This window comes from Equus przewalskii, chromosome 19 (assembly GCF_037783145.1).
Source record: "Equus przewalskii isolate Varuska chromosome 19, EquPr2, whole genome shotgun sequence".
Classification (NCBI taxonomy): domain Eukaryota; kingdom Metazoa; phylum Chordata; class Mammalia; order Perissodactyla; family Equidae; genus Equus; species Equus przewalskii.
Genome location: NC_091849.1, coordinates 33,578,520 through 33,603,041, shown reverse-complemented (window position 1 = coordinate 33,603,041; position 24,522 = coordinate 33,578,520).

The window sequence follows — 24,522 nt, the reverse complement described above, 5'->3', positions numbered from 1 at the left end:
TTTTGCAGAGAAAATGTTTTTACTTTTGGTGAAATCTAATTTTTAATTTTTCCTTTTATGAATCATCTTTCTGGGGTTCAGTCTAAGAACTTTTTGCTTAGCCTTATATTCTGAAGATTTTTTCCTAAAAGTTTAATAGTTTTACATTTTACTTGTTAGTCTATGATCCATTTAAAGTTAATTTTTATATAATGTGTTATACGTTTTGCTTGTGGATGCCTAATTGCTCCAGCAGCCTTTATAGAAAAGTTTACTTTTCCTTTACTGAATTCCTTTTGTACCCTTGTCAAAAATCTGTTGTGCATATGGTATGGGTTTATTTCTGGGTTCTTTATTCTATTCCCTTTATCTATGTGTCTGGACCTCCACAAATACCATGCAGTCTTGGTTACTCTAACTATATAATAAGTCTTGAAACAAGGCAGATGGATTTCTTCTGTATTATTTTTCCTTTTCAAAAGTGATTTTACCTCCTGAGGTTCCTTTGCCCAACCATATAAATTTTAGAATAGTCTTGTCTGTATTGAAAAAAAATCTTGCTGGGATTTTGATAGGAATTGAGTTGAATCTGCTTATCAATTTGGAAGAATCATCATCTTTACTATGTTGAATCTTCAAATCCATGAATGCAGTATATCTCTTTTCACTCCTATACCACTAAGTATTATTTAGCTGTAAGGTTACTTTTTGTAGATGCTCTTTATTAAGCTGAAGAAGTTCCTCTCCATTCTTCTTTTTTTGAGCATTTTATCATGAATAGGTGTTGAATTATGTAACGTAGTACTCCATATATGTACATCATTGACTTGGATGATATTTTTCTTACAGCTGTGTTTTCTACTGGTTGTCAAATGAGCTATATTCTTTCCATTTATTGTCTACATAAAGTCTTTGAACATGGACTCTACAGCATCTATTTCCTTCGTTTCCAGGTTCCAACATAAATTATACCATTTAAGCTACTTACGTACTTATCTGGTCTATGCGTCACAGAGTTTAGTTTTGTTATGAGAGTGTACTTGCATTTAGTTCCCTTTTATACTCCTAGTGCCTTTTTTCTCTTACACAAGTGGTGCATGTACTTGAACTCACAATATTTATACATTCTCTGTTACCATCTCTTCCTGTGCTGCAGCATCTGTTCCTGGAGAGGCCTGTTGTGCTGTGTGTTTCCTCTAACACAAACCCTCCATGTTATTTGAGGGCCAGGTCTGCATTTAAGGTTTTTCAGGCTGACACAGTCTTCATTAATGAAACATTCAAAAGCCATAATTGTGTTATTCTTTAAGAATTACCCATAAACAGAATCATGACTTATTTCCCAAATATTCTGCTTCTCAAATCACCTATCAGAGTGTATTTCTATACTTGGAAAGTTTCTTTTGCTGTCAGAGCTTGAAGCTTTTTCTCTTAGCTTATCTAGTTTACTGCTAGGTAGAGTGATTTGGCTGTCTCAGTTTCCTAGTATTTCCTCTCTATCAAAGGACATTAGAACTGCTTGGAGTTGACTGTGTAATGAACACCCAGCATCTTGCATATTTCATTTTCTTTGCTGTTGTGCAAGAAGAGCAAGTTCTGCTTCCTCTGCTGACAAACTTCTAAGCCTTCTTGAGTCAGACAATTGCATTGATAATTTAGCAGAATATTGTTAATGTTTTATCATAATATAGTCAATTCAATTTGTATTGATTAGGAGTATATTCACTATTAACTATACAAAATTTTTATAAATCTCAGAAGCATGGTAGATATTTTTTTCTCAAAGGGGATTAAATATGAAATGTATCAAAGTTTTCACCTTAGAAGATAGCAATGAAGGTCTTTTTCTCCTTTTGTTTCCCTGAAGATTTTAATATTTTAGAATCATTTTACCTTTTAAACAAAGTCATACGTGGACATAGTTTAAAATATCAGGTATTTCTATAAGGTTTGTAATAGAAGGCAGCAGACCTCACTGCCTCCTCTTTGTATCTTTCCAGACACAAACTCTATTGGGTAGCCCCATTTTCCAAGGACAAAAATAGAGGCTTAGAGAGGTTAATTAACACACCTAAGTTCACGTGGGCAGGACGTGATGGAGCTGTGATAAGATCTCAAATCTTTTTGACCCCAGAGCCAGTGCTCTGAGCTGTACTGCTTCTCAATTACAAGATGTATGCATTTCCTATTTCTGTCATAACAAATTACCACAAATTTAGGGCCATAAAACAACACAAATTTATTCTCTGACAGTCTTGGAGGTTATAAGCCTTCAGTGGGGCACGTGGGGCAAATCAAGTGTTTGAAGGTTTGTGTTCCTTCTGGAGGCTCTGAGGAGAATCTATTTCTTACCTTTCCAGTTTCTAGTGGCCACCTGCGCTCCTTGGCTTGTGGTCCTTCTGGCACTCACTTCGCTCTGATCTCTGCTTCAGTCATCACATCTCCTTCTTTGATTCTCCTGTCTTCCTCTTTCAATTACAAGGACTCTTGTGATTATTTTGGGTCCACCCAGATAATCCTGGATAATCTTCCCAATTCAAGATCCTTAATCACAAATACAAAGTCCCTTTTGTCACGTAAGGTAACATATTCACAGCCTCCAGGGATTCAGATGTGGAAATGGCACTACTCTGCTTACCATACTGGCAAGAGTTTCATCTGAATGACCCATAGTAAATGCAAAATACCTGAAATGGAAATATTCCTTTCTCCTTAAACTCTCTCTCTCTCTGTCTTGCCATCCTTAGTGATTGGAATCTCCCCTCCTGTTCTTCAAGCATCTTCTACCCTTCCCCTTCTCCTCTCTCCCAAATACATCAGACAGAAGCACATCATCTTTCATCTGCTTCTTCACACCTCTTTGACCCTCTGTATCGCCCTGACCTTACTTTAGTTTTGGCTCTATCATGTCTGGCCTATTTTGCTCTAACACCATCTAACGCTTTCCCTGTGTCCTTCTAACCAATCCTTCCCACCAGAGTATTCTCTCCAAAATGTGGAACTGCTCATGGTACTTTCCTTATTATCAACCTGTGTAATGGCCCCTTCTGTCTGCAGAATAACATCCTAAGTCCTTAGTCTGATGTATGAGACAACCTTTGAGCTTCATGTGTCCCCCCCCGCCCCCCCGCTTTACCAATCCCAAACTACACTCACCTCCCTCAAAACCCATGTCTTTCCCTGTCTCCACGCCTCTCGAGCATCATTAGACTTGGAAGCCATTCTCCATGTCCTTCTGGGTCAGCTTGAGTGTCTTTTCCACTAGAAAGTTTCCTAATCCTTGTGAATCTAGAGTATTTTAGATTTATTCCACTGAGCCCCCTTGTCTGTTCTTGTGTTTTCTGGATGTTAAGCATCTTATTTATTTATCTATTTTTATGTCTTCAGAGTTTAGCTGAGTGTCCATCACACAAGTGCTTAGTAATGAATGATTATACTTCATTGCTCCTGCCTTGTTTGTTATCAACTTCCACCAATAAAAACAATTCAGTTCTTGTCCCTGTTGCCACATCACATCCTCAGGGAAATAACAAAGTTTGTTAAGTTTCTAAACCTCTTCCACCTGGGGCAATCCTTTACCATTTCAGATCTTGTCCCCATCCTCCTCCCTATCTGCTCTGATTGCAGATTCTAATTTTTGTGGCTCTCGGTCATGGAGGCTCCATGTCTCTTATGTTCTGACTCGTCTTGATCATGCCAGCGTTGATTTATCCTGATCACGCCAATCCTACTTGTCTCTGTTGTTCTTTAAGTGTTTTGTCCTTAATTTGAAGACACAACTTTTGATGGATTCTCAGTGGGAGGGGTTCTGGTTTCCCCTCCATGTTCAAAAACCATCATCTTTTCTGCTTTTCATATGTAATTTCTGAGAGAGTAAGATTCAATGGAGTGTCTTTGGCAGCAAAGATTTTGCCCAGCATTTGACCTGAATCTGCACTTCTGCCACCTTGCTCCATCAGGAAGCCTTCTTCTGTTTCATCGTTGTCCCAGGGAAGTGTGGTGACCTCTTAGAGTTGTGTCTTAGAATATGCTGTGGGAGGGGACAAGTAAGGGGCGAGAGACAGTCACAGGTCTTCTGTGGGTAGGATTTTTGGGGCAGAAAGATGTCCTCATCTCTAACAACCTCAATAAACCAGGGATGAGCTGAAAGAAGACCGGAGTTTCATGTTCAAGTCAGGGATATCACCATGATGCTAGATTAACCTTCAAATAAAATTCCAGTCAGAAAAAGTTCAGAAATTTAATCTCAAACTCCAGCCTGGTTTTGTTACGCAAAAGTCAGTCATTGCTGCTAGGATGTGATGTGCACATTGACCACCAGAGGTGATCGAGACTGAAATGTAAATTGATTTTCCCAAGTTCCTCTGTGGTGGGAATCCCCGTGGAAACCTGATGTTTTCTAAGGGACTTTCCCCACGTAGCCTTCGCGTCTCCTTCCTTTCACATGTTACCTCAATCTTCCAGGCTCTAAAAGGAGCGATGGGGGATACTGAAATTGAGAGGAGGGAGAAGAGGCGGTAAGAAGTTTCCAGACCAGCAGGCAAGCCCTCCAGTTTTTGTCTGTCACTGCCCGTCTCCTTTCCCTCAACACGCTCCCTCCTTAGGCTGCTGTTCTTAATTACCCCACTCACCCCTCATCGCTGAAGTCTCCAGCTGTAGCAATAGGGGCCTGGGTCAAAGACAAACTGATTTAATGTTCCATAAAATGGTCGCATGGATACAAAACAAAATCTGGTTAATTAAAACTTAAGAGTTACAAAAAGCAAGTCCATATGACAAATTGGCTATTCTGTGACCTCAGGGCACTGGCCAGCCTCCCAATCACCCTGAGATGTCCCCAGGGACCTAAACACAGGCTCTAAGGCATAGAAGAGGTAATGGAGATGATGCAGGTCAACCCATGCATTTTGCTGAATATAATGTAGTCCCACTAGAACTGAGCTCCAGAAGGGCTTTTCTTTCTTCATTCATGTTCCGGTGTCTAGAACAGTCCCATGAAATAAATACTTGTTAATGGAAGAATGAAGTAGAAACATCCGGGCCATACTGGCCTAAAGAGCTTATCTAGGGTCATATAACCTGTGAGTGGCAAGGCCAGTTCTAGAACTCAGGTTTTCTGACTTTCAGGCTGGTGCTCCTTTCACTAATTTGTAGGATACCAACAATATTTCTATTCTGAGTCTTTTAGTCCCAATTTTTGAATGAAAGTCTTCATCCCCTCTTAAGGCAGTTTAGTCACCAGAGAACTGGAAAGATTTCCTTCTCTCATAAGGATCTAAAGGATATATATCCTTTTCTTTCTTCCATCTGGACCATGTTCATTAGAGTCCTCTCTTTCCTTTCCTATCTCCCCCCCCCCCAATGAATAGATTTGTTAGCATTTATACCTTATCTGAATCTGAATATTTATATAAATATGCACACATGTATATACATGTACATACATATGCATAGATAGATAGATATACACATACACAATCATCATTCTATGGTGTTTCTTGAGAGACATTAACATTTCTGCCCTTGTTTACTCTACAATATGCTACATGAATTCTTCATGTGAATTACAACTTGACTGCAAACCAATTTCTGCAACTCTGCAATTCATACTTAGTATTTTTCTCAAATTAGTGGCTCATATTTGAAGCCATCATTTGTTTGTTTGTTTCCTGACCATGATGTTTTGCACAGAGCAGCCACACGGGTCTCCACTCTAACTCACTGCCGTGCAATGAGAAGAGCGGCTAAAAGCCAGCCAGGTGCTCACTTGGATTGCCTGGGTGGTGAGCTATCTGGCCCAGGGGACTCTTCTGCCAGCCCAAGGGGCTGATATGAGACAAACCTTCAACGTCCCGTCATACCAGAGGATTTACAACTTCCCATGGGCTGAAGTTCCCAAGATACTGGCAGTGGGTGTTCCCAGACAACTCTTGTAAATTACTGTGCCAAAATCCTCTCTTCTTGACCCAGAATAATCTGAGTATCCTCCTGACAGGGCCAGCTTCTTGCACGTGCCCTATAAAAGGTGGAGCAATGAGGAGGTGAGATACCTGCCCTGGAATAGATGCTCAGTGTTTGTCCAGGCTCAGATGCCCTCTCTGTGGGAAGGGGGAGGGTGGTGACTGTGCCTTTCCTCCGTGGTTGACCCTTGGCCTTAAAAGTTTCCCACTTCTCCCGTGAATCCTTAACTCATGCGTGGAGACCCTGTGTATAGCAGCAATCATCACTGTGTTCCACACTTCCATCTTTTCTGGAGGAATACTGCCCTCCTCTGTGAGCCCACACCCATGCTGGGCCTACAAAATGAGTTTTGGCTATTGATGCATAACAAACCTTTGTGCTACTTTTGTGTGGTAACAGAGAAGCCGAGACAAGAAAATACATAAACTTTCTCTCCTCTTTCTTCCTCCCTCCCTCCCTTCATAAATCTATCTAGCTATCATCATCATCATCATCATCATCTATTGTATATCATCATCTATCTCTGTATCTATCTCTGTATCTCTGTATCTATCTATCTATCATCTTCGTCATCTATCATTTATCAATCTTTTATCTATCTCTGTAACTATTTATCTGTCTGTCTCCTATCATCTTTTTATCGAGAGATGGTCTACGATATTGGTTTAGAGCACAGACTCTGGACCCACAATATCTGAGGTTAAATGCCAGGCCTGCCATGTAATGATTATGTGAACATAGACACGTTTTTTGACATGCCTAAATTGCTATATCTATAAAATGAGAATGATAGTATTTGATTCTATATGGTTTTTATGAGGATTATTATTTCTTAATTGCATAGAACAATGCCTGGCACTCAGAAATGTTAAATATCTATTAAACAAAATAAAATTTTATTACACTACACATATTGTGTATTATGACATAAAGATACATGTATTTAATATAGACATGTCAATGTATATTACATTAATAAATTAAATCAGCTTGAGCATACGAGAGAAGAACCGTAATAGGACAAAAGCCAAAACGGTCTCTCATTGTGTAGTTTGTTCTGAGTGTGAGATGGTAAACAGCTGTCTCTCCTGAGCTTTCAGATACAGACTCTTTTTTGTGCCTCTGGTTTTGGGAACCCTGTTCCAAGAACAGAGCTGTGTATATGTGCATGTGGACTTGTTATGTCAGGACCCCTGTGGAGACACACGGGTATAGGCAGATGGGGACTGACCAGGCAGGACATAGAGGAATGATTTGAAATGGTTAGATGTGCCTGAGTTTAAAGAGAGGTATCAGGAGCTCACAGTTCATTATGTGATAAACTCTAGATTAGATAAAAGAAACACATTTCTCTTTTTGATAGTCATATAAAAAATTGAAGCCATACTCATTCTACTTCAAAGTAACATGTAAAGCTTCTTATTGCAAAGTCTGTCTATTGCTCTTGATAACAATAGGCCTCTGGGGTGTATATATTTTTTCAAATGTGGAAACATGGTGCATCTAGTAATATAGGTTGCTCATTAGTTTCCACAAAATGAGAAAGAAAATACTCCTTTTATTTTCACTGTGTAATTTGAAAGAGAAAATTTGTGGCAAAAAGTGTAGTTAAATGATACATAAGTAATTAATGAAACTGGTGTCCAAAGATGGCATGGGTTAAAATGTATAAGCCTCAAAAACATTACAAAGCAATTGAGTGATTAATTAATAATTGCTAATTAAGGAAACAGTATGTTGCAGACTATTTAAGATTACTGAGGTTGGTAGAAATAAAACTACAGAGTAATTTCATCATATATTTCTTGATTTCCAAATGAGATATAAAATAAGACCTTGGGTCCTCTGGTAGTAGGGGAAAGTTCTGATGTAAACATTGAACTCTATCCACAGAGCCTAGATTCTGAGAGATCCTGATAAAAGAAGTTGGCATCTTCTTGGCATTTGTCCCTGAGAATCTTCCAAAGCTGAGAGAATCTGGATTTACACAGATGGTGTTCACCAGGGAAGTCTCTCTGGACTGTTCCCCACTCCCTCAATCCATATTCCCTGCTTATCCTTGTCTGCCTCCTCCTTCCACCTCCACATCTGTCTACACTATGCTTATTGCCAAATAGGGTGATTAGAAGGACTTTACCTAGAATCAAGATATTTTCCTGGGTCCCCTTACTCTCAGACATTTCTCAGCAGTGGGTGCCTTTAATAACAGAGCAGAGATGAGGGCCACGTCAAGAAGAAAGCTAGAGAGGACTGGAGCAGGAACCAGCTGGCCCTGTCAGATCAGGTTTCAGCCATTCCTACAAGACATCTGAGCTGTAAATTCTGTTATCACTTAAAGAGACTATGTAAAGTTGCCTCTGAGAATAGGAAATTCCAAGTATTGAAGAAGTCCAGGTGACAAAGCCAAGCAGAACTGAAGTATCTATCGTTCCCGAGGACAGGAAACATGCCAATGCCTCTGCTTTCTCAGTGGGCCATGGGGTGAGAGGAGGCAGGCATGTGGATGGGGGTTAGGTGAGGACTGTGTGATGCATTCTAGGACTCATATTTCATATTCTCTCAAAGAAAATAATTTTTTTTCAAAGATTGGTTCTTCTATATTTTATCCCTAGTGCCTAGTACAGTGACTGATACAGAAAGAGTGCTAAAATATTTATTGATTAAAAACATTTAGTATGTTTCTCCAAGCAGAATGTATGCACCATGAAGGTGGCTATTTTATCTGTATCCTCAGCTTGTAGAAAGCATATCTTAGGTATTCAACAGACATTTGTCGAATGCATATTACATTCTTCAGATTGATCTTCTTTGAACTTTTTTTTAAAATTTGAAAACCCAGAAGATTATGGGTAATAGTGTGAGCCAAAGTCAAACACTATAGAAAGACTCTCCTTGTAAAAATATTTTTTCTATGTCTATAATGAACCTCAAAGTTATCCGGATACTTATAACAGGGGTACGAGGGACATGTCTGATCAATGTGGGGTCTCTATTCTCAAGTGATTCCAGGACTTTATCCTTAATTGTATATGATATATGAAACATAATGAGTGTTTATTTGCTAGTCATCAGCATTCATTAATTCAAGGATTTGTGGAAAAATTACTTGAATGATTTATGTGAGATTCTATTTCCTCAATAAAAATTAAAGGGATTTTTATAATTTATTAGGAGAGGTGTAACTGGGGTTCATATATATATGTATCTATTTACTAACATAACATTTATAATATATAAAATCAGTTAATGTATATCATTAAATAAGCTCATATTTAATATTAATATGCAATATAGATACATGCTTTGTATCAATTTGCAAGACAATTGTGAGGGAGCATTATGATCAGTATCACTCTTCTGATTCAATTGACAGCCCTCAGGCATATTCTTGGCTATGTATTTAATAGAGTGTACAAAAGTTGTATTATTTGAAACTATGTGATTTTGTTTTTTCAATATTTTGCTCAAATGATACTCTTGTTAGTATAAATGACTGAAGTATCAATGTATAGTTCGACTGATTATCAAATGTACATCATTAAAAAAATATATAGGCTGTGATTTGAGGCAAGTTACTCAAACTAAAGGATGGTTTTCTTCTCTGAAAATTTAAATAATAATAATTGCCTTATAATTTGTTAATAAGATTACATGAAGTAATATATCTTAATGTACAGTACAGTGTCTGGCATCCACTGGATCTAAATATGATAGCTATCGTTGTTATACCACAAGAAATAATAATATTGATAATTATAGTAGTAGTTATGTGTCTGTTTTTCTCTGGGCTGTATTCATATTTCCAAGAGCTCCTATAAACCTTCATTTTAAATCATTTGCCTCCTGTTTTACTTCCCATTTCTACTTTAGTAACTGGGTTTGTCAATAGCCTCAGAGGTAGCAAGACATCCCTCAGAAACTAATTTTTTCTGGAGAGCATGCTCTGAATTTTGATTAAGTAAGACATGAGTTAAGAATGCAGATAACTGATTAAATAACTCGATGAGCTTTACTCAACTGTCTATTCATCATGACCTCTATTTTGTCCCCTCTAAGAGCACACAACAGAGTTTGTTTCTGGGGAAAATGAACTACTATGTCTTCAGTTATAGGTTTCTCTCAGGATCTGCAATTAACATGTCATATACACCATTTTTTTTCATCTTAATAACCCTACCAAGTAGTTACTGTCTAGACTTCAAAGTGAAGAAGCCTGAGGGTAATAGAGATTATGTAATTTGTTGAAGGTCAGAAAGTTTATAAATTCTCTAACTGTGATACGAATACATTTTCTCAAAATCTGTCATCATTTACATTATATCCCGTGGAGTCTTATAATGCTGAGTCAAGGAAGAAAATGAGGATCTTTTTGACAGTTATCTTCTCTCCCAGGGAATATCATTATTTCGGGGAAGAAATATTCCACCTTGCCATTGCCAAACCCTAAATATAAGAACTGGAGAATTTAAATAAATGTCCCAGGAAGAAATACTCCAAATCCCTTTCTTCTTCTGGTTCCTGAAACTCCATGCACACCTTCAGCATATCACCAAGTTCAGTGATATTTAGTGATGACCTAGTGCTGAACAGCAAGTAGATAGTCTGTGAATAACTTTTGAAATGTGAACTTTCATTAGAGATATTTACCCAGGGCTGGTTCTGTGGCTTAATGGTTAAGTTCAGTGTGCTCTGCTTTGGCAACCCAGGTTTGTGGATTCAGATCCCGGGCACAAACCTACTCATCAGTCATGCAGTGGTGGCAACCCACATATAAAGTAGAGGAAGATTGGCACAGATGTTAGCTCAGGACTAATCTTCCTCAGAAAAAATAATGTTTACTCAGAGACAATGAGAACTTAAGTTGTTGGGTTGACCGGCTTTTTTTCCTAGGAACTGTCCAATCCTAAAATTCATAGAAGGTCTCCTAGTTTTCACTTTCTGAAAAGTGAAACATCAGGTTAATTGGTGGCGGCTGTGCTGACTGCCAATGCTTTTGTTAAATTGTTTCTGTTTCAAGTCTGGAAAAATGACTATGACAACCCTCAGGAACCCTTGGACCCTAGTTGGAATTGTGATGGTTGTTATGGTGCTGAGGACTCCCACAGCCTACCACAGAGTTGCTCCAAGTAAGGGCTGGACTGATACCTCCAGTGATCCCAGATCTTGGAATTAATGTCTTGGAGGCACTGGGGCTTAGGGTTCGGCGTGTTGCACTCAGACCAAATCACAGGTAGAATTTGGAAAGGCTCTTATCACGGTCCAGATTTCTCCTCCTCAGGAAAGAGAATTTTATTAGATTCCTTCTTTCAACCTCTGCAGTGGAGGGAGGATAGTTTCTCTCAGAGAAAAGACTGGGATCTCAGAATTGGAAGAACAAGAGAAAGTACATTTCCATACCAGATGCAGGACAAAAAGCATATGAGACCACTTGAGAAGCATTAAGAAAGCTCAGAGAGTAAATGAAAAGGATTTGCCACCCAAGGGACTTTCTGGGCCAAGTAGTGTTCATGTACTATTGGACTCTGGGTTGGAGAAATTAAAAACAGCACTGGTCTTCGTAGCTTCACTATCTGAAGAGCACAGTTGCCCATTCCTTGAGTGTAAGCAGTGGGTTCACAGAGATAGTGTTGTAGGGTCTGAGAGGGAAAACGGGATGAGGACAGGCAGTGACTGTCATTAATTCTGAGTTTATGTACAAACGAGTCAGTATTGATGGTGAATAAGGCTATGAGAATGGTGAGAAAACAAGGGAATTAATATTTATTTTCACCCACTAAATCTCAAATCCTATAACAGTACCATTAGACAAACTACCTCACTTAATCTTCCCAGAAGTCACAGCACACACACACACACACACACACACACACACACACACACACAGAGTGATTACTCTAGGGTAAGTATTATTATCCCTCATTTTATTTACATTAGTTATTTTGATGTATAAGATAGCACAGACATTATATTAATAAAAGTTTCAAAGAAATAACCAAATAACCAATAACCAGGTAAAAAAGCCTGAATATTACCAGCATTCTAAAAGACTCCCATGTGCCTCTTCCTAATTACACCGTCTTCTATCTCCCTGAGGTAAGCACTATTATGACTCTTGTAATCCTAATTTATATAGTTTTTAACATATGTGAATGTATCCTTAAACAATATAGATTAGTATTTTACCCTTTAAATGTTCTATAAATGTTGCATTTTGTCTTGCTTCTTTTGTTCAGTATTATGTTTGAGAAGGTCTACCATAGATCTTTCATATCACAGAAGTCCATCTATTTTCGTTGTCACGTAGTAGATTCCATTTTGTGAGGGTACAACAGTGTACTTACCCATTCTAATGTTGATGGACATATGGGTTGCTTTCATATGTTTTTACTTGTATCTGGATCATAGACCAGAGTATATAGTCAGATTGGAATTGATGGGTCAAGAGGGCATGTGCATCTTCAACTTTACAAGAGAATGTCTGTCATTCAAATTGATGGTCCTTTGTGCACTCTTAAAAGTAGTTTATAAAAGAACCCAATTCTTGGTAGGTTTGGTATTTTAGACTTTTTAAAAGTTCCCTTATCGGATGGGTATATACCGGTATTTCATTGTATTTTTAACTTGCATTTCTCTGATTACTAGTGATTTTTCTTATCCACTGGTATTTACTCTTTTTTGAAGTACCTATTTGGAGATTTTCTTATTTTTTTCCTATGATATTATCTGTATTTTTCTTATTTTATTTTTAAAAGATTCAAAAATATATTCTGAATCAAGTCCGCTGTCAGTACATGCTTTGCAAAGACTTGTTTGTACTTTGTGACTTATCTTTTTAACTCTCTTTATGATATCCTTAGATAAGCAGAAGTGACCTTGGGGCGATCTCCCTTTATGGCAGTTGAAGCCTTACTGTACATGGATGGGAGTGGAGGAAATAATGGTCTGGAGCTGCTCACTCATTTCCTTTTGGAGGGTGAGATCAAGATTGAGAAATGCAATTTTCCCACTACCCAGGTTAGTGAGTTTTTCTTTCCTTTTCTCTTTTCTTTCTGCTGATGACAGCATACCTTGAGGTCCACTCACAGGTATTATTCCAACTATTCTTGCTCAGAAATGTGACACACGTGGGATGGAAAAGGAGTCGAGTGGGCTTGTCTGGGCAATCTAACGCGCTTTTGCTATTTTGTCCTTAATTCTTGGCACATTCGTAACCTGTGAGTTGGAACAGGGGAAAAGTCTGGAACATTCTGCATAGTTTCTGCAGGAAACTTCAGAGATCGTTTCCCAGAATAAGATCCAACCTTTGGTCTCAGCCATTCAATGAAGCTTGGATGATGCCCCCAGATTCCAGTATTATGGAAAGTTGTGCTAATCTTGCTGGTAGGTGACGTGACAGGAATTACAATTCTTACCTGTCCAGTTAGTCCACGACCCGTGCTTCACCAAAGCATTTAGTTAATGCTCTTCGGCCTTCCACATGCCCCTTCATGCTGAAGTTTTGTGTTCATTTTAGCAGAGTATCATCTTTACTCATTAGCAAGAGAGGTAATGAGGAGCGGGTGTTGATACAGTATCAACCTTAGTGTCCTGATCTGCAGACGGACCCCGAGGGAGGGCAGGGGTGAGTTTTCTTCAGGGATTGGTGTAATTTATGACTCTTCCTTCTCTTTCTTCCAGAATTCATGCACTGACCCCAAACATTCTTCTTCCTGGCATCTGTCACTTTTCCCCTGGTCTTGTCCTGCTGTTACTCTTGTCCACAGTTCTCAGCTTCCCTTCTATCAGGCCTGTGAGCAAGCCACATCTGCCAACTCTGTCAACCCTCACGGTCTGGCTCCCACAGAGACTGAGAAGCATTTGCAAAGACCTCTTTTTGTTTTTGTCTTTCCTGAATATCTGCCTGTGACTCTGCTTTCCACCCTGTGCTGGAGGCGCTGCTCTCTGTGCTGCCTGCTGTGTCTGAACCGCAGTGCTCTCAGTGGGCATTTCTCATCTTGTTCTCTTTCTGAAGATTGCCCAAGAATTAATTGTCACACTCTTTCAATAATTTTTTTCAAGATTAATAGATTTGTGAATCAGTTGGGTTTCCATTTCTGGTTGAGTATGATGGTGGTGGTGAGGAAACACTGAGCAAAGAAAAGCTCAGATTCTCAGAACTCAAGTTCAGTTATACCACAAAGAGGGGACTGTCCAGGCAAGGATTCTAAAAAGTGACGTGTCCCCATATTTGGTATAATTTAGTACCACATAAGAGTGTGAAATGAGGTATGAAATAAATTCAGTTTTCCATCTTCCACGGGACCTGGAAGCTGGGCTTGTGTGCAGCAGTATTTCTGGCTTCTACTACAGTCTGACGCAGAATTTGTGCAAGTGGAATTATTTTGTGCCAGTTGTGGCACTTAATGCCTCATGTTGTAGTGAACCGAACTTACAGCACAAATATCTTCTGTCAGGTGCACTGTGTACACTGGAGCAAAAAACAATGATTGTTAATTAAATCTGATGTGCTCATATGTATAGTTACCAATGGAAGTTTTATTGGAAAGTGCTTTTTCGTTGCATATGATGAAAATCCTCCTAATACCACCTTAAGGGAAAAAATTATTTTTTTGTGTTCATGCAACTTAAAAATTCATATGTGAATTTGGCTTCAGGAAACTGCCAATATCCCAAGACTCAAATGAGATCTCCATCCTCCCTTCTCTCTTAGCTCCCTGTCACCTCTCTCCTTCTGTCCTCACTCCTTACTCTCAGTACACTTCTTTCTCTTTCTACTCTATCTCTCTGACTGTCTCTTTGCTTCTCTTCGGCTTTCTCTCCTTATCTCTTTTGCCATCTCTGTCTGTCTGAATGAGATTTCTTTCTCTGTTAATCTATTAGATAGCTTTTCTGTCTTTCTGTCTCTGTCTCTGCATTTCTCCTTATATCCATACCTCTGTTTATGAATTTCCCTGTGACTGTTTCTCTCCTTTATTCTCTCTCTATGACTCTTTCTCACACATATATCTTAATTTACTGTCTCTATCTTTCAGTACATCTTTCTGTCCCCCTCTTTGCTTCTCAATCTATTGGCCTATGTGCCTTACTGTCATTTTCTCTCTCTCTGTCATTCTGTCTGTTCCTTGTCTTTACCTTTGTCTATCTTCCCTCCTTAAGTTGTTTATCTCTCTGCCTCTCTGTCTCTGTTCCTCTTTGTGTGTGTTTGCTTTCTCTTGCTTGTACTCTCTGTGTGTCTGAGTTCTGCTTTTCCCTGTTCATTTCTCTATTTTCACCTATGAGAGTCAAGCATTTTCCACATTGCTAGGAAAATGGTTATCTCATATTTTCAGCCCATCACTTGAATTGCAACAGACCATTATGTCAGCTCCAATTTATCAGTTTACCGAAAGCCCAGCTTGAGTGACAGTCCAAGTTTTCAACCAAGCACTTTAGCCACAGGGATGTCAGACTCTGATTGGCCAGGCTTTGGATTTGAATCTACTTCTGTCTCATAGATGGAGTCTTCTTTTTCCCCCAAATGAGGATGGGCAAATAACAAGATTGGATAGGTTACAGTAGTGGTAATAATAACACAACAACAACAATTATTATAATTCTTTATATAGTTCTGATATGTAAGTTTCTCTTTCTCTCTGCCTTTCTCTTTCTTATTTCTGGTAAGAAAATTCAGAAGATTCTCCCTCTCAGCAGAGTTTATGTAGTCTGTATATGACCAAAGCTTCCCTTGTCCCATTCTAAAGGGAGAAAATACCAAATCATATTGACCCTCAAGTCCAGGCTCTCTGGTGACATGAATTTCTTTTCTGATTTGAATGTGGCTCTTATTGGCTCTAGAAACAACCATGAAATGATAAATTCATCTCCTTTCAATACAGGAAGAAATGATAGCATAACCACAAGAAAACTATAATCGGCAAAGGAGGAAAAGGTCATGTCCTGCTTAGAGAGATGGCAGAAGAGTGAGGTTGGCCACACAACCCAGCTGGACCTTGGCTCCACTCCAGAGGAGGGTCTACATTGTTCCTCATCCTCCATTCCTCACCTCTGTGAGGTGGCACAGGGCAGGACTATTCTGTGCATTGCACAATTTAGTCATCCTCTTCATTTTGGTGTGTTTCATGGGGTCTTGGGGTGGGTGTGGGGCACATTGGATACTGAGGAATACCTTAGGCATTGTGCAATCCTAAATTCTTCATGAAATATTTTTTTCACCCTAATGGGGAATCTGTTAGGTAGCAACTAAAACTAAATTCTTGTTGAGTCAAGATCCTTAAATGTAGCCTCAATTCTTGTAGTTTCTCTCTTTCTTACAGGTTTAGGTGTCCCAAGCATAGTTGCAGCTCTTAAGTTTACCTGTTTCCTTCTCCTGTGAATGGGCAGAAAAGGGTGACAAGGAGACTGACTGTCCAGATCCATCTTCCCAGGTCACTTTCCAGCAAACAACTTTTTAAATGGGAGGCATTTGTACCTTTATCAGGAAAGAATCATATTACATTTGGAAGGTTCTTAGATGATCATTCTATGTACCCTTACACAAATATTTTTGTGACTTTTTCTGGGTATCAATTATTTCTCATTTTGTGTGTCACCTTTTTGTCTAAATTTACTTCCAACAATGTCTTTATGGGGCAGACAGTTCCATTGTCACTGGTTCCCTGTGGTGCACAACCATTTGACTCTCATTTATCTTGGATTTTAGGCCATGAGCAGAAAACATGGCTCCTAAATGTGAAAGAATTTCAGTCTAATAATGGAACCGAAGGATATAAAACAGAAAATCTCAGGCATGTACCCTCAGAAAAACAAAACTGAAGGACTGAGAAACTGATTTCCTGTAAATGCTTGATTTACAGAAAACTGATAATATTGGAATTTTCTTAAATGATAGGGGATTTTTCAGAGATTGCCTCATATCAACCTTGAGAAATTTTGCTTAGGGTTTCCAGAGGCCTGAACAAGAAATGACCCAGGTTGGATTGGTCTCACAAAATAAGCTAAATTGAGCTTTGTTTGTATGACCAGAGAAGTTTGGTCTGCTTGGGGAATTTTCAGAGCTGGTCTCCATTTGTTTTTTATTGTAACAGATTCTAACTGAACTCACTCCTCTTTACATTCCCTGCCCATACATACAGCCTACCTCAAACCCTCAAGGGACTCACCTGTAGCCTGCTACAGTTTGCATGTCCTGAATTGCAATTTCTGGTATTCCTGAATTAATTCATCTTTTTGACAATTTTGAGCTTGCCTCAGTTTACCTCTTTATTTAGGTTGACATAAGAAATACGATTAGTATTTATGCTTTTGGATGAATTGGCTTGAAGAGAAATTTGATTCTTTCTTGTTGAATTACACCATTTTTTTTTTTGAGGAAGATTAGCTCTGAGCTAACATTTGCTGCCAATCTTCCTCTTTTTGCTGAGGAAGACTGGCCCTGAGCTAATATCTGTGACCATCTTCCACTATTTTATATGTGGGACTCCTACCACAGCATGGCTTGCCAAGCGGTACCATGTCCGAACCTGGGATCCGACCCAGAGAACCCCGGGCCGCTGAAGCAGAATGTGCACACTTAACTGCTGCGCCACCGGGCCGGCCCCAACACTAATATTTTTGATGTTAGAATCTTAGTAGCCTCATGATCTTAGTACAGGAGATATTTTATTCAGCTGATATGTCCCCACATAATACGAATTGCTATTCCTGACATAAAGGACACATTTCCATCTAAACTCAAGTGGTTGTATGTCTTAGTTTCTGCCATATGTTAAAACCAAATTTCAGGTAGTAGTTTTAGTGTTAATCAAGAGTCTTTCTGTTGATGTTACGGAACCACCTGGTGAATCTGGCTCATGGGAGCACCATTCTGCCTCCTGCTAATGATTGACGTACTGAGAGACAGAGAGGCTGGTTGCCTTATTGACCCATTATGGATGGTGCTTTGCCCCCAGCACGATGCACTGTCTTTTAGACTAGTGTTTCTCAAATTTGAGCATCAGAATCACCTGGGGTCGGACTTGATTCCAAGATGGCGCCGTGAGTAGTCCTCTTTGTCTCTCGCCCTTCGAGTCTACAATTATTTGGACACTTATCGCTTGACAAAGGATATCCAGACAGCATCTCAGGACGTCTGAGACACCCACGCGACTATACATCGGAAGGCGGACGGACTTTCCTCCGGGAGGATGTGGAAATAGGTGAAAACTCTCCGACCCCGACGGGCAGCCTAGTACCCGCAAGCGGCTTTCTTCCAACGGACGCCCCCAGAGGATCCACACACATCTAGGGCAGGAGCGAGAACACAACAGAGGAGCGACGGTGGAAACAGGTGACCAGAACCCTACTTAAACCCCCTGCAATTACTCCTAAACGCAGAGGGAAACTTTGGAGTTGCACACCTGAGCCTGCGGGGAGAGTCTCTCCCCGCCATTGGCGGGGAGACCCAGCCTGGTGCTCGGGGCGCCCGGAGGGTCCCAGAGAGACGCCCGCCCCGGGGGACTAGGGATTGCCGGAGATCTCGGAGAGGACCGGGGCGGGGGAACTTTCAAAGGCGGGTCCGGCGACCCGGTGGGGAAGCGCCGGAGCTCCGCCAGGCAGCAGACAAAACTCTCTGTCTGCCATTAGCAGAGGGGCCACGCTGAGCACTCAGGGCTCCCGGCAGAGGCCCGGAGAGAAGCCCAGAGGGCGGGGCGACCCCCAGCTGCCGTTGCCCGCCCCGTGGGACTAGGGATTGCCGGAGATCTCGGAGAGGACCGGGGCGGGGGAACTTTCAAAGGCGGGTCTGGCGACCCGGAGGGGAAGCGCCGGAGCTCCGCCAGGCAGCAGACAAAACTCTCTGTCTGCCGGTAGCAGAGGGGCCACGCTGAGCATTCAGAGCTCCCGGCAGAGGCCCGGAGAGAAGCCCAGAGGACGGGGCGACCCCCAGCTGCCGTTGCCCACCCGGTGAGGCTAGGGATTGCCGGAGATCTCGGAGAGGACTGGGGCTGGAGAGAGTTCCAGAGACCCAGCTTAGTAGCCTAGGGGGAAACCCTACAGGCTCACAGAAGCCTTAGGGAAAGCCTCTGCACAGCACCAGTAGAAGGCACCCAGCCGCCAGCCACAAGGCTGGAAGACCCCAGGGCAAAAGCAGCATAGCTAGGTGTACTAACCACAGACTGTAGAAGATGCCAATAGCTCTCCTGCGACCCATAGAGGACAAGTGAGATTTGGTGGGTGCCGACAGCAACGGAGCGACAAATATAAGTGATCCCACCCCTGGCCGCTGGAAAAGCCCATAACACCGTTGCAGACCCCAAGGAGAGAGCGCATCTAGGTGGGCAACAACAGTAGGCCCCTGCAGCCTGAAGCCCCCCGTGACGGCCCCCACGGCAGAGGAGGGAATCCAAAGGGCCACTGTGGCTACGAAGAGGGGCCCAGGCCCAGTTAGCAACTACGGACAGGGTTCCTGGTTGGTGAAGTATAAACAGCTGCTCCCCCCACCGCAGCAGCTGAAACAAGTGAAAGGAGCAACTAAACTCTATCTCCATGCGGAGGCACAAATCAACATCATCAAGCAATATGAAAAAATACATTAAATCTCCAGAACAGAAAGAAAGTAACAAATACACAGAAAACAATCCCAAAGAAAATGAGATATATAACCTAAATGATGATGACTTCAAAACAGCCATCATTAAAATACTCACTGAGTTAAGAGAGAATTCTGACCGACAACTCAACGAGTTCAGGAGCTATGTCACAAAAGAGTTTGATACGATAAAGAAGAACCAAACAGAAATATTGGAAATGAAGAACACAATAGAGGAGATTAAGAAAAATCTAGATGCTCTGAACAGTAGGGCCGATAATATGGAGGAAAGAATTAGCAATTTGGAAGATGGCAATATAGAATTGTTGCAGGCAGAGGAGGAGAGAGAAGCAAGACTTAAAAGAAATGAAGAAACTCTCCGAGAATTATCAGACACAATTAGGAGATGCAACGTAAGGATTATAGGTATACCAGAGGGAGAAGAGAAGGAGAAAGGGGCAGAAAACCTATTCAAAGAAATAATGGCTGAGAACTTCCCAAATCTGGTGAGGGAGATGGATCTTCAGGTGACAGAAGCCAATAGATCTCCAAACTTTATCAATGCAAGAAGACCAACTCCACGGCATATAGTAGTGAAGCTAGCAAAAGTCAACGACAAGGAGAAAATATTAAGGACAGCCAGGCAAAAGAAACTAACCTACAAAGGAACCCCCATCAGGCTATCAGCAGATTTCTCAGCAGAAACTTTACAGGCTAGAAGAGAGTGGAATGATATATTCAAAAATCTGAAGGACAAAAACCTACAGCCGAGAATTCTCTACCCAGCGAAAATATCCTTCAAATACGATGGAGAAATAAAAACTTTCCCAGATAAACAAAAATTAAGGGAGTTCATTGCCACAAAACCTCCTCTTCAGGAAATCCTCAGGAAAACCCTCATTCCTGAAAAATCCAAAAAAGGAAAGGGGCTACAAAACCAAGAGCAGAGGAGATAAGTAGAAGGACAACAACAGAGAGTAGCAGCTCTACATCAGAACAGATTAAACCATGGGACGAGAAACAAAGGAAACTGAAGAAAACCGGAAAACAAGACACAAAATGGTAGTGGTAGGCCCCCACGTCTCAATAATCACTCTAAATGTAAATGGATTGAACTCCCCAATCAAAAGACACAGAGTGGCAGGATGGATCAAAGAACAAGATCCAACAATATGCTGCCTCCAGGAAACACACCTCAGCCCCAAAGACAAACACAGACTCAGAGTGAAGGGATGGAGAACAATACTCCAAGCTAATAATGAACAAAAGAAAGCAGGTGTCGCTATACTAATATCAGACAAGGTAGATTTCAAAGCAAAACAGATAAAGAAAGACAAAGAGGGACAGTATATAATGATAAAAGGGACTCTCCACCAAGAAGACATAACACTTATAAATATATACGCACCCAACACAGGAGCACCAAAATTTGTAAAGCAACTCTTAATAGAACTAAAAGAAGACATCAACAACAATACAATAATAGTAGGGGACCTCAACACACCATTAACACCAATGGACAGAACATCCAGACAGAAAATCAACAAGGAAATAATAGAATTAAATGAAAAATTAGACCAGATGGACTTAATAGATATATATAGAACACTTCATCCAAAAACAGCAGGTTACACATTCTTCTCAAGTGCACATGGAACATTCTCAAGGATTGACCATATTTTGGGAACCAAAGCAAACATCAATAAATACAAGAGAGTTGAAATAATATCAAGCATCTTTTCTGATCATAACGCTATTAAACTAGAAATCAACTACAAGAAAAAAGCAGAGAAAGGTGCAAAAATGTGGAGACTAAACAACACGCTTCTCAACAAACAATGGATCATTGAAGAAATTAAAGAAGAAATCAAATATTATCTGGAGACAAATGAAAATGAGAACACGACATACCAAATCATTTGGGATGCAGCAAAAGCAGTCCTAAGAGGGAAATTCATCGCAATACAGGCTCACCTCACTAAACAAGAAAAAGCTCACGTAAGCAACCTCAAACGACACCTAACAGAACTAGAAAAAGAAGAACAAAAAAAGCCCAGAGTCAGTAGAAGGAGGGAAATAATAAAAATAAGAGCAGAAATAAACGATATTGAAACAAAAAAGACAATAGAAAGGATCAATGAAACAAAGAGTTGGTTCTTTGAAAGAATTAACAAAATTGACAAACCCCTAGCCAGACTCACCAAGAAAAGAAGAGAGAAATCGCAAATTAATAAAATCAGGAATGACAGAGGAGAAATCACAACAGATACCAATGAAATACAAGAGATCATAAGAGAATACTATGAAAAACTATATGCCAACAAATTGAACAACCTGGAAGAAATGGACAAATTCCTAGACTCCTACAATCTCCCCAAACTGAATCAGGAAGAAATGGAGAATCTGAATAGACCAATCACAAGTAAGGAAATAGAAACGGTAATCAAAAACCTCCCCAAAAATAAGAGTCCAGGACCAGACGGCTTCTCTGGAGAATTCTACCAAACATTCAAAGAAGACTTAATACCTATTCTCCTCAAACTGTTCCAGAAAATTGAGAAAGATGGAGAACTCCCTAACACATTCTATGAAGCCAACATCACTCTGATCCCCAAACCTGACAAGGACAACACAAAGAAGGAGAACTACAGGCCGATATCACTGATGAACATAGATGCAAAAATCCTCAACAAAATTTTGGCTAACCGATTACAGCAATACATCAAAAAGATTATACACCATGATCAAGTGGGATTTATACCAGGGACACAGGGATGGTTCAACATCCGCAAGTCAATCAACGTGATACACTACATCAACAAAATGAAAACCAAAAACCACATGATCATCTCAATAGATGCAGAGAAAGCATTCGACAAGATCCAACACCCATTTATGATAAAAACCCTCAGTAAAATGGGTGTAGAAGGAAAGTACCTCAACATAATAAAGGCCATATATGATAGACCCACAGCCAACATCATACTCAATGGACAAAAGCTGAAAGCCATCCCTCTGAGGACAGGAACAAGACAAGGGTGCCCACTTTCACCACTCCTATTCAACATAGTTCTGGAGGTGCTGGCCAGAGCAATTCGGCAGGAAAAAGAAATAAAAGGAATCCAAATAGGTAACGAAGAAGTAAAACTCTCGTTGTTTGCAGACGACATGATCTTATACATAGAAAACCCCAAAGAATCCACAGAAAAACTATTAGAAATAATCAACAACTACAGCAAAGTAGCAGGGTATAAAATTAACGTGCATAAATCAGTAGCATTTCTATACACTAACAATAAACTAACAGAAAAAGAACTCAAGAACTCTATCCCATTCACAATCGCAACGAAAAGAATAAAATACCTTGGGATAAACTTAACCAAGGAAGTGAAGGATCTATACAATGAAAACTACAAGACTTTCTTGAAAGAAATAGGCGATGACATAAAGAGATGGAAAAACATTCCTTGCACATGGATTGGAAGAATAAACATAGTTAAAATGTCCATACTACCTAAAGCAATATACAGGTTCAATGCTATCCCAATCAGAATCCCAAGAACATTCTTCACAGAAATTGAACAAACAATCCTAAAATTCATATGGGGCAACAAAAGACCGCGAATTGCTAAAGCAATCCTGAGCAAGAAAAACAAAGCCGGCGGAATCACAATCCCCGATTTCAAAACATACTACAAAGCTACAGTGATCAAAACAGCATGGTACTGGTACAAAAACAGGTCCACAGATCAATGGAACAGAATTGAAAGCCCAGAGATAAAACCACACATCTATGGACAGCTAATCTTCGACAAAGGAGCAGAGGGCCTACAATGGAGAAAAGAAAGTCTCTTCAACAAATGGTGCTGGGAAAACTGGACAGCCACATGCAAAAGATTGAAAATTGACCATTCTTTTTCACCACACACCAAAATAAACTCAAAATGGATCAAAGACCTAAAGATTAGGCCTGAGACAATAAGTCTTTTGGAAGAGAATATAGGCAGTACACTCTTTGACATCAGTTTCAAAAGAATCTTTTCGGACACTGTAACTCCTCAGTTGAGGGAAACAATAGAAAGAATAAACAAATGGGACTTCATCAGACTAAAGAGCTTCTTCAAGGCAAGGGAAAACAGGATTGAAACAAAAAAACAGCTCACTAATTGGGAAAAAATATTTACAAGCCACTTATCCGACAAAGGGTTAATCTCCATAATATACAAAGAACTCACACTGCTTAACAACAAAAAAACAAACAACCCGATCAAAAAATGGGCAGAGGACATGAACAGACATTTCTCAAAAGAAGATATGAATATGGCCAATAGACACATGAAAAGATGTTCATCATCGCTAATCATCAGGGAAATGCAAATCAAAACTACACTAAGATATCACCTTACCCCCGTTAGATTGGCAAAAACATCCAAAACCAAGAACGACAAATGTTGGAGAGGTTGTGGAGAAAGAGGAACCCTCATACACTGTTGGTGGGAATGCAAACTGGTACAGCCACTATGGAAAACAGTATGGAGATTTCTCAAAAAGTTAAAAATAGAAATACCCTATGACCCAGCCATCCCATTACTGGGTATCTATCCTAAGAACCTGATATCAGAAATCTCAAGAGTCCGTTGCACCCCTATGTTCATCGCAGCATTATTTACAATAGCCAAGACGTGGAACCAGCCTACATGCCCAGAAACTGATGATTGGATAAAGAAGATGTGGTATATATACACAATGGAATACTACTCAGCCATAAAAAAAGACGAAATTGGCCCATTCACAACAATGTGGATGGACCTCGAGGGCATTATGTTAAGCGAAATAAGTCAGTCAGAGAAAGACGAACTCTATATGACTCCACTCATAGGTGGAAATTAGCATATTGATAAGGAGATCTGATTGGTGGTTACCAGGGAAAAGGGGGGGTGGGGGGAGGGTACGGAGGGGGAAGTGGTGTACCCACAACATGACTAACAAAAATGTACAACTGAAATCTCACAAGGTTG